Below are 11,801 nucleotides of genomic sequence, written 5' to 3'. Positions count from 1 at the left end.
TGTTTGTTCCTGATATAAAGAAATGTAGGCCAGGTGTGGTGGCTCACACCTGTAATCCAAGCACTCTGGGAGGCCGAGGCAAGTGGATCAGGAGTTTGAGACCAGCCTGATCAACATGGTGAAACCATGTCTCTACTGAAAATACAAAATTAACTGGGCATGGTGGCACACACCTGTAATCCCAGATACTTGGGAGGCTGAGGCAGGAGAATCACTTGAATCCAGGAGGCTGAGGTTACAGTGAGCCGAAATCGGACATTGTACTCCAGCCTGGGCAACAAGAGCAAAACTTTGTCTCAAACAAAACAAAAAAAAAAAAAAAAAGAAAGAAAGAAAGAAACAAATAAAAAAGAAAAAAAGAAATGCAATTGGTTTTTGTTTAATGACCACATGCTATTGTCATTCAATGCTGCTAAAATCACTTACAAATATTAGTAATTTGCAGATTCATTTGGATTTTCTATGTACATGGCCGTATTTCTGCCATTCTTTGCCTTATGCCTTTTATTTCTTTTTCTTGCATTAGTCTACTAGGATGGGCCTCGAGTACCTTGTTGGGAAGCAGTGATGATACTGGGTAACAACTTTCAGTCCCAAACACAGGCAAAAACTTTCAATAATATCACATTTACTATAGGATATTCTGTAGGTTTTTACAGAAGCTCTTTGTCAGATTAAGAAACTGCCTTTCTCTACCCAACTCTCTAAGGTGTTTTTCTTTTTTTGCATCATAAATGTATTTATATTTTCCTACACCTGAGGAGATTATTATAAGATTTCTCTCTCTCATTCTCTGTCTCTTTTTTTAAATTATGTAGTAAAATTTCATTGATTGTTTTTGAATAGTAAACTTTCCCTTTAATTCTTGGAATAAAGTCTACCTGGTCACAATATATGGTACTAGGTAGGTCTATTATTCTTTGTACATTTCTCTGGTTTTATGTACTCATATTTTACTTAGTATTTTTGCTGGGTTTTTTTTTTTTTTTTTTTTTTTTTTTTTTTTTTTTTGTAATTTGCTAGAGTAAATTTTTGATAACAAGGTCCTGCTAGGCCAGGCACAGTGGCTCACACCTGCAATCCCAGCACTTTGGGAGGCCAAGACGGGTAGATCACTTGAGGTCAGGAGCTTGAGACCAGTCTGGCCAACATGGTGAAACCCCGTCTCTACCAAAAATACAAAAATTCGCCGAGAATGGTGGCATTCACTTATAATCCCAGCTACTCAGGAGGCTGAGGCAGGAGAATTGCTTGAACCGGGCGGCAGAGGTTCCAGTGAGCCAAGATTGCACCACTGCACTCCAGCCTGGGCGACAGAGCAACACTCTGTCTCAAAAAAAAAAAAAAAGAAAAAAGAAAAAAGAAAAAGATTATGCTAGCCTCTTAAACTAAACCGGAAGTGTTTCCTTTTTTGAGTTCCCAAGAAAAGTTTATACAAGTGAATGTTACTTCTTACAGTAGAGGAAAAAAAAAACTTGTGTTTTCCTCACCCATTTCAAGATTCACAGGTGAAATTTATATATAATCAAGGTTTTATGTGACATGGGATCCTTCAGAAATGAAAACTGAAAGACCCAGGGAAGACCATCTGTTTCTATGTTAAATCGAATCAAAGAAGTGGGTAATTTTATAGCAATATGATTGGACAAATATGTATGCTCTAATGGGAATAAACTGAGCAAGGCCTGTGTGTTCAGAGTCTTCTTGGCCTATCTGTGCAACATTTCTTTCTTCTTGGCATAGGGCAGGGCATCTGTCACAGGAGGGTCTTATGACCTACTTTCAGGAAAAGTAGGTCATAGACTGTTCTTTCTAGGTTTTATGGCTTGCTTTGGGGGAGAAAGTGGGGCAGGAGGCAAAAGGATGGAAGAAGGTCAGAGAGACCTCACTTCTGAGGCCCTTTTGTTTTCTTGAGCTCAAAGACAGCACGGCAAGGCACGATACTTTGGTGTATGATGTTCTAAACCCCAACATTACAAAAAGCATTTGGACCTGGAGGATTTTTGAGGGGAAAGAAGAGCAAAGATTTTAAATTTTAAAAAATCAATTTGTAAGTAAAAAACTTTTAACTTTCTAAGTCTTCTTGAGGTAGTTTTGATAAGCCATGTTTTCAAAAAAGTTATTAATTTAATACAAATTAACAACTTTATTGACACAATGTTATTCTTAATATAATTTTACTAACTCTTCAAAGTTTACAAGATGTGTTACAATGCCACTTTTTAAGTCCTGGTATTGGCATTTTATATATTCCATCTTTTTTTGTTTGTTTGTTTTCCTAGAGATTTATTCACCTGTTCAAATAACAGGCTTCTATGTTTTCTTAATTTTCTCATATAAATTTAATTTATATTTCATTGTTTTTTTATTCCTATCAATATTATTTCCCTTCTTGTATATTACCTTGATTTGATTTGCTATTCTATTTTTAGTTTCTTGAGTTAGAAGCTTCGGTCATTGATTTTTAATGTTTAATATTATCATAAGTTACAACCTTAACTCCTTCATCCCTGAAGCCATTTGGATTCACAGATCATTTAAATGACCATTAACTGGCCAGGCGCAGTGGCTCACACCTGTAATCCCAGCACTTAGGGAGGCCAAGGCGGGCAATTGGCCTGACGTCAGGAATTCGAGACCAGGTTGGCCAACATGGTGAAACCCGTCTCTACTGAAAATACAGAATTAGCTGGGCGTAGTGGTGCACGTCTGTAATCCCAAGTACTCAGGAGGCTGAGGTGGGAGAATCACTTGAACCCAGGAAACAGAGGCTGCAGTGAGCCGAGATCACACCATTGCACTCTAGCCTAGGCAAGAGGAGCGAAACTCCATCTTGAAACAAATACAAATAATAAAATAAATAAATGACCATTAACTTATCTAAAATCAGTGTGACGTGTTTGTAAGTTATACAAAGTGAATGATCAAATATTCAAATCCAGGACTGTCTGACAACTAAGTCCATGGTCTTTCCTATTCGTATAAAGTTGATCATATAAGCCAGGAAGCAGATGATATCCCCCACCAAAAAAAAGACAAGAAAGAAAGCAAAAGTAAAAGCAATGAATCTTGACTAATATCTACTTCTTGTCAAATACAGAGCAGCTTCTGGAGGAAATAGAGAAGGAACAGGAGAACCAAGAGAGTTATGTCTAGAGACTTCCTAATTGTGGAGCCTTAGACAAGTCCTTCCATCTTCCGAGGCCACTGTTTCTTCATCTGTAAAACAAGAAAGATGAGCTTATTATTTCCCAGGTTTTTCTCCACTATAACAGCAGAGTTTCAAAGAAGAAATGATGATTCATAATATTAAATGTTGCAGAGAGGTTAAACAACATAGTTTAAGAAAAGGACAATAAATTTAGTAATCAAGTAAGCATCATAATACTAAAAGTGTGATCCCAATTACAACAGTTTTTAAGATAAAATGGGTTGTATGCCTTTCTCAAGTAGACAGGGAAATCTGTGAGACGAGACATCTCCAACAGCACTTGCAAGTTGGGAAAAGTCATAGCAGGGCTAGGAGGAACCACACATAGACTTTTGTTAGCCAGATAATGACACTCAGTTTACTGAGTCCTCTTTCTCATAGCTACAGTGCTGTTTTGGTTTGGGCACAGGATAAAAATCAAGAAAGATCATGAATAGAAAAGAAAGGACAGATTAATTTAAGTTTTATCATCAAAGACTATCTGGCAAAAGTTAGTATAAAAAAATCTAAAAGAAACAGCATCATATCTAGATAGGGCAAACTTTAATAGACAGATAACGACACTCGGTTTTCTGAGACCTCTTACTCATAGCCACAGTGCTGTGCTGTTTTGGTTTGGGCACAGGATAAAATCAATCAAGAAAGATCATGAATAGAAAAAAAAAGGACAGATTAGCTTAGGTTTTATCATCAAAAGCTATCTGGCAAAAGTTGGTATAAAAAATCTAAAAGAAACAACATCATATCTAGATAAGGCAAGCTTTAATAGGACTAGTAAGTCATTGCACAAAGATGATTAGTGAAACATTTGTGACAAAATCCTTTTGTTGACCTAGGTCTTTCACCTATGACACTATGATGGCAATGCAAATTATAATTAAGAGCCTTAGTTCTCCCTGTTGAAAATATAGGAAAAGATTTCGCTTCTTTTTCTTAGCGCATTCACCTCAGAAAATTTGTAACTGTAAGCACTTTCTGTTCTCTTTATGATGTGTGTGGGGGCCTTTTATCAGCTTCATGACCCAGGGCTGTCCTTCTCAAGAAACTGGGAGCCATTTTTTGACATATACACGTAGCATCCCTATCTTCCAGTTTCTGTGGGAGGGCAGGATTCTAACTTCCTCCATGGGCATGTTGCTCCAAGTTGTAAAACTACCTCTTGTCATAGAGATACGATTAGTTTGTTTTATCCCTGGATAAAATCAATCAGTTAACAGAAATGCTGACTTTCATCACCATGGGAAAGTTAGGGTTAATTATGTGTGAGTGTTAAGTCTTCTTACTTGAAGACTAGTTATTGTTTTTATTGAAAAGGTGTATGCAATGGGTTATATCTCCTTGGCTATACATATGGGGGTGAGAGTCCTTTCCGCCTTGGTAATCTCTTAGCAGATTGCTTGTAAAGTGCATCACAGTCTGGCTTAATGCTTATCCTCTAGTGCTTAGCTCTACTATCTTTGTGGAGAGAATTTCTGGGTTGGGAGGTGATTTTGGTTTTAATTGTATTTTCACAACACGTATCAAGGTTGAATCCAGAACTGAACCATCTGAGACTCAAGAACACATTGCAAAATAAAGAAGCTCCTGCCTGGCCAGACTCCTTTATGTCTATTCCCAACAAACTAAATAGATCACTTGGCCAGAGGTAGATTGTTCTGGTGAAGGACAAGGAGAAGGGAGAGTCAATCCTACAATCTAGACACTTTAAATCAGAATCCCTTTCTTTGGTTCTCTCTCAGTAACTTTGTGCAGCTACGTAAGGGTCCCGTCCAAGAGCACGCTCTCACATTGAAGAAATAAAGGCAGATACTGGATTCCACTGTTCAAGAGCTCGGAAATGAAACAGAGATAAAGTTACCTGGAAGCTACTGAAGTATTTCAAGGTCTCTGGCTTATATGAGCCCCTTTCAAAGTGCTAGAAGATATTTAGGTGGTTTTGTTTTTATATTTGCAAAAGTAAGATCTTTCTGTATTCCTTTCAATGAAGAAGACCAACTAAATCATAAAAGCTTTAGCCCCCTGCTGTGAAAGGTAAAAAGAAATCGCAAGGGAGCAAGAAAGGGTGGAAGAGTGACACTGAATTTATGCATGTTTTAAAGACAGGATTTTCATATGAAAGTAGACACTTTCCAAAAATAGCTACTACAATTCTTAGAAAAAATTTTAAATTCCTGCCAAGTAATAGAAACTTCAGTTACCCAAATGACCTAAATTCTTGACATTTAACTAAAAAACCTGTCAGAAAATAGTTCACCAATATATCTGCTTTTCTTCCACATAATTTATTTCACACAATTAAATAGTGCCAGCTAAAAAGAAAATAGCATAATCCTTACAATGGTAGGTACCATCTTTTGAAAACAGAATGTTTTTGAAATTGGCAAATTTTAAGAATTTAGGAGTGTAAATTATGAAAGTATAATGTGAATATTATTTTGCTCTCACATACTGAAATATTTCAGCAAACATGCATAAATCGTTATTTATATGTAACTTGTTCATTTTATTATTATAAATATGTTAGGGTATGTGGCAGAAGGAAATGACAACCCTTTGTCCAAACATCCTTATTTCTAAAAGTTTCTGAATTAAAATAATAATAACATTCACTAAGTGTAACCCCAAGTGGGTTCCGGTATAGGGATATACAGAAAAAGCGGTCAGTAAAGGTTAATTTAAATGTTTTGTAATGTATGCAAACCTCAAGTATGAAAGGGGATGTAAAGGATAGGATATCCTCAAGCCTGCTGGAATCCTGAAGGATCCTGGGAATGAGCTCTCTTACTTTGTGAAGGCATAGAGTTTTACTGAGGCTTTTACCTTCAGTAAAGGATGGAAGCATGAGACTGGCAAGGTATACACAGATTTGGGAGTGTGCAGATGTGCACTGGAGGCAGATGACCTGGGCTGGCTTTCTATGGCCCCTACTCCACTCCCCTTCTGAAGGAGCTAGCTTTTAAAAGATTTACTCTATGAGGCCTATGGGGTTGTTGAAGTTGGCTAGAACTTTAACTTTTATCTTTCCTTCATCCAAATTTCCTGTGAGAGTCCCCTTGACTTTCACAAAATGAATGTGCTATAGAAGCTGAAAGAACAGTGTAACAAGAATGGAGATTTCATCTGCCTCGTTTTTTTTTCGAATCCAGTGGATGAGGTGCTTTGGCCTATTCATTTTCTGCCACTTGGAATTCCACATGGACAAAGATGGTAGTTAAATCCTCCGGAGCAAGAGCAGTGTCTGGATGTGATGTGTGTAAGAGGTACGGTGAGGCCAATTCAGGTTAGCTGACAATTCCTCTTGGGCACACGGGTGGTAGGGGAGAGGTACAGGCGCCATGGGATCAAAGGGCAAGACCTCAACAAACCATGCATTATACACAGATTCTTATTTTTTATGTTCTTCTGTAAATAATCTTAATGATTTAACAAATTTCAGCATTTGTTGCAATTGGAAGTCCTTTCTAACCAGACTCAAAGCCCCTGAAGTTTCCTCAGTTTTGTTTGTTTGTTTGATGGTTTTGGCTTTTGTTTTTGGTTTTATTTGGACATTGGTTTTTCATTCTGTCTTTATGATACAGTAACACAGAGCAATTCTCAAGAAGCAGTCCTGTGTTTGGTAATACCTGCTAATTAATTATTAATAAATTACTAATAATATAAAATAGTAATAATTGGATTCTTATTCAAAAAAAGAAAAGATAAAAATTCTCTCATTATTCACAGTTAATTATCTTAGCAGCTCAAATGTAAATACTACAGACTAATGAATTAGTTGCTTACAATTTATTAGTAAATAAATCAATGTAATTTTTCTTTTTAGAAATGAACACAAATAATGTTTACTTGGTGCATACAAAATATTTCCTTGATCTTTGAGGTATATGACAGAAGCCCTAAAATTTTAAATAGTAGCAGTGTTTTTTAAAAAAGTTATCTAACCATTATAACGGTATAATTATTGAGATGATCTGTTACATATCAATGTACTTTGATACATAGTAACAGCAAGAATGGCAATAATTTCATCACATTTAAAACAACTATTCCAAATACTCGTTTTAAAAACGTAAAATTTTCTGAGGAATACGCTTAATGAATTAAGTTGCCATATTCATCCAGCGTCATTTTACATAGGACGCCGCTGAAGCCCATTGTTTATTTTCCCCTGAAGCACGTGGCTATTGGCTAATTATCATGAGATCTAGAAGTTGAATCACATTTCTAGGGTACCATTTCTAAGAAGTATCTAAAAAATTTATAATTCTTTTTTTTTTTCATTTAATCAGACTGAATTAGAGTAGCCTATGTCTCTTAATGGAGGATAAGAGCACTTGGTGTAAAGATGGTCACAATTTTGACCCAATGGCAAGTAGAGACAGCCAATTGTCATAGCTCATTGGTTGTTTCTTCATTTACTGAATAAAGCAATGCATGCTAAAGGGCTTTAAAAACAAAGTTTGTTTGTAAAAATAATATTTTAAAAAGCTCTTCGGCTTTCAAGGCAAATGTTGTCATGTATTTTATACAACATGACATGTATCGATGTGACAGATTTGGGGATTTCAAAATATCCTATTAAGTGATGTGCTTTTACCTGTAGAAATCTGAAAGTTGCCAAGTGAATCTCCCATTGGCACAAAGACTTTATTTACATAGTGTAACAGAAGCTGTTATTTGGGACCTTGCTAAATTTGGTGAAAAAAAAAAAAAAAAAGTGCCCCATTTATTTTATCACTTCTAAGTATAGAAGAAAATAAAAATACATAAAGGTAAGAAAATGCCAAAACCACGATGAATCACATAAAGTACATATTTTGAACACTGTGTCATGTAACCAGTGCTGACCACCTAAGCAGTAGCAACAACAGGGCACTTATATAATTTATAATAAATCCAGCCATATAGCTGAGTTTTATATTTTATAGGATCAAGATCCTCAATTTAGCACAAGAAAACAGCACAGGAACCTCAAGTCAAAATGATTTCGGATATTTATTTTTGTAAATAATTTTCAATTCAAGCCTTTTGCTTTTCTATACTTAATCTTGTAATATGAAAATGTAGGCAGATAATTAAAAAGAAAATAGAAAATAAAAATAAACTAATGTTAATATTCACTTATGTTTTTAAGGTAGTATTTATTTTCTTGGGTTTGAATTAAGCATCCTGAAATTGTTATAGTCTAGGTTTCTTTGAAGCTTTGAGACTTTTAAGTTTAACGATATTACTAATGATATAAAGAGGTTAAAATGTGACTGCTGACATTATAATTAAAACTGCCAGATCTGGTTTACATAGGCTAACTCATTCATTTATGATCTACTGTGATTACTTTGTTTGTATATTGTGGTTGATATTGTAGGGCTTTATGTATTATTCATAACCTTATTATAATTAAAGTTTCTGTTTTGGACGACGTATTCTTAACAGGCTATGTCTGAGTACGAGTATGTTGGAAATTGTTCGCAACTAATTTCATATTCAAAATCTACAAAATAATTATCTTCGAAAGGCCCATAAAGTTTGAGGCATAATCTTTTGACTCTCAGAATTATCAAGTTTCCTTACGTAGATGGAATGTTTACTTGACATAGTAATAGTTCAATAAATGATAAGCATTGATTATGACATATGGTACTCCTGGCATTATATTATGCCAGGATTTCTTAGTCCCTGCTACTACTGACATTTTGGTCAGATAATTCTTTGTTGTAGGGATCTGTACTGGATATTATTAGATATTCAGCAGCACTCCCGACTTCAACTCACTAGATGTCATTAACATCTAGCAACAACCAAACCAAAATTTTCAACAACCAAAAATGTGTCCAGATATTGCCAATGTCCTCTGGGGTATAAAACTGCCACAAGTTGAAACCCCTGGATATTTTTTAAAATAAGTTAGGAAACCAATAGAAATGAGCTATATCTTTTACCTTTGATTGGTTTAAAACCACTTTCAATTAACATGGAGTCATCATGGCAGTTTTTCTCTCCTTCTTCCATAGCTATGAAACAGTTACAAGAGAAATGGAGAAAGGTGCGGTGTTATCAGGAGAGAAGGAGATGGAGTAATGCTAAATTGTACCATCTAAACTGTGTGGAGAACACATGCATAGGAATTGTTACTAGGTTGTTCTGTGGTCCATCAAAATCTCCATCTCTGACACATATAAATGCAGAAATTGGTAGCTTTTCAAGTAAAAAAGAATAGGCTTTGTATACTCCAAAGTGATTTTCAATGAAACAGAACATTTACATTTGTCCTTGCTATTTTCCCGGAGTGTGCCATGACAGAATCCTCACCCGGGGTGAACCTCCCACCGATGCCTCATCACACTGGCCCGCCTGTTGTCATTTTTGATGTGGCCTTGTAGAGTCCTGCTCAGAGCTGACTTAGCTCTGGGCTGCTCCTTACAGAAAATGTTAACAAGCACAGGCATTGAGGAAACAGCTCTCCTGCAGGGATTTTGACCTGAGGCCACAGATTCAGGAGTGAGTTTATAGCTTCATAGCATGTTTTTAATTTAGTCACCTCAAAGATTTGTATTTCTCAGACTTGCAAACTGCCCACCCCTCCTCCCATCCCTTGAGGGTCCCCCACCCCCATTCCCAACCCCAGAGGAAGTTTCTCTTGTAAAGAACAGAGAGTCCAGTTAGGTAACTAATGAGCTACATACACTGCTTGATAGACAGCTTTTTCCCTCTTCAAAAGACAGCTCATAGGGGTGCTTTGTGTTTGTGCACTACCAAAGTCACCACAAATCACCCCTTATGCAGCCACCTCCACCAAATTATTTTCTATTTATCAGACTTGATCACTAAGAGTAGCTTTTAATCTGAATTTTGACAATTGAAATTTTAGCTACCTCTGAAAACGAAAATAATCACTCATAGAATTAACTTTTTACACAGAAATTTCACATTCTGACGACTTGAAGTGGCAGGTTTTATACAATCTAAGTTTTCTCATTATTGACAGTTTTGTGTCTGGTAATTCTTTGTTGTGAGGTATGTCCTAGGCTTTGCAAGATGTTCAGCAATACCTCTGTCATTTACCCACTAGATGCCAGTAGCAGCCCCCTCCCTTCCCCCACAGTTTTGACAACCAAAAATGTCTCCAGACATTGACAGATACCCCCTGGGGGTAAAATCGCCCCTGATTGAGAACCACAGATCTAATGTGGCACAGAGTAAGTATCTGTCATTTGACTATGTGCTAGAACTTTAAGACTGTTACACATTTACTACTAGAAACACTTATAGTTACACATGACCCTTTTTCCCCCAAAAGGAAAACCCTTAAGAATTTAATTTTCAAAAAACTTTTTTACCAAATATCTTGAAAAACCCATTTATTAGAAAGCCATAGTTTTTCATTTTTTTGTGAGGGGTTTAAGTAATAAGTGTACATTTCCATAGTCAAGAGAAATATGACAATTCTCTCTGGCAGTTACATACCGGTTTCATGTGGACTTCCCAACTTCCTTGGATCAGGTCCATAACCTCTATATTGCAGAGTCTTCAGGGGAATGCTGGGCCGTGAGATAAGTTGAACCTGTTGTTAATCATGTATTTGTGATTGAATAATAGGGAACTGAGTGACTTAAGATTTTTCACTAAGAAGATATTATCAAAGCAGCAAGTGACAAATTTTACCAAATAGCATTATTAAAAATTAATTTAATTAATGTAGTTTTGATATCACTAGTACATGAGGTACATTTGTTATTAATATTTTTAATTTTAATTTTATAAAATAGATCGATATCTATGCAACTGTGTAGTTTCTTACTTACCTCAAGGAAGGAATTAAAATAGAGCATTATCTATTGCACTTTACAAGCATTATCCTTGATACATAAACTTTAAATAAAGGCTATTTGCTATAATCCATAAGAAAAACTCTGGTGAAGAGCAAAGAAGTTGTATGTAACAAGTGGAATAATTACAAAAATGGAAAAATAAAGAAGCACAAAAAATAGTGACATTGTAAAATGCAGTGACATTTTACACTTAACAGCTTTGCAGTTTAGAGGACACTTTTGTTATTACATAATAATGTATAAAAATTACATAATGAGACCTCAGTGAACAAAAGGCAAATAAATAATTTTTACTTATTCTTACTGTTACTAGAAGCAGGAATGGGGTATGGAGTATGAATTTTGTCATGCAATAGGTGGAATACAGTACGATGAAGGCTTCTCGGTAATTTTGGACAGATATTCCAGGTAACTCAGAAATACATGCTGATCTCTGTAAAATCTTTCCTGCTGTGTGATTTAAAAAGAAAGGCAAGCTTGCTTGCAGGCATTATGTAACTGGCAACCACAACTGGAGATATGTTATTGCCCGGATCTATGAGGTGCCAAACATGGATAGAAACAGCAGAACTCTAACGTAGAGTTCAAGGTTAATTAAGACATTGTACTTTAAATGACCAACCTTGTAGTAAGTGTGGAGAAGGGATTATCTCCAATTAGTGCATCAATTTTGAGGTAAGTTACCATCCGCATGGATTATTTTGGCTTAGCATGGGTTATAGATCAGAGTAAGACACAAAAGATGAAGAAGGAAATGTCAAAAG

At 35.9% G+C, this 11,801-nt stretch overlaps 1 long non-coding RNA gene across 2 annotated transcripts in view; it reads right to left on the bottom strand.

Annotated features, from left to right (window-relative positions):
* Positions 1–2,392: 2,392 nt before the first annotated feature.
* Positions 2,393–11,801, bottom strand: part of LOC144340847 (uncharacterized) — a 52,158-nt gene continuing 42,749 nt past the window's right edge. For both annotated transcript variants that reach the window (XR_013417315.1, XR_013417313.1), the window contains exons 2-3: positions 10,673–10,769; positions 2,393–3,219 (exon numbers count right to left, since the gene is read on the bottom strand). This is a non-coding gene — a long non-coding RNA (uncharacterized LOC144340847). The remainder of the gene's footprint in view (positions 3,220–10,672; positions 10,770–11,801) is intronic.

Source organism: Macaca mulatta, chromosome 1 (genome assembly GCF_049350105.2).
Source record: "Macaca mulatta isolate MMU2019108-1 chromosome 1, T2T-MMU8v2.0, whole genome shotgun sequence".
NCBI lineage: Eukaryota > Metazoa > Chordata > Mammalia > Primates > Cercopithecidae > Macaca > Macaca mulatta.
Note: the sequence above shows the minus strand (reverse complement) of the source record. Positions and strands in the feature narration are given on the sequence as shown.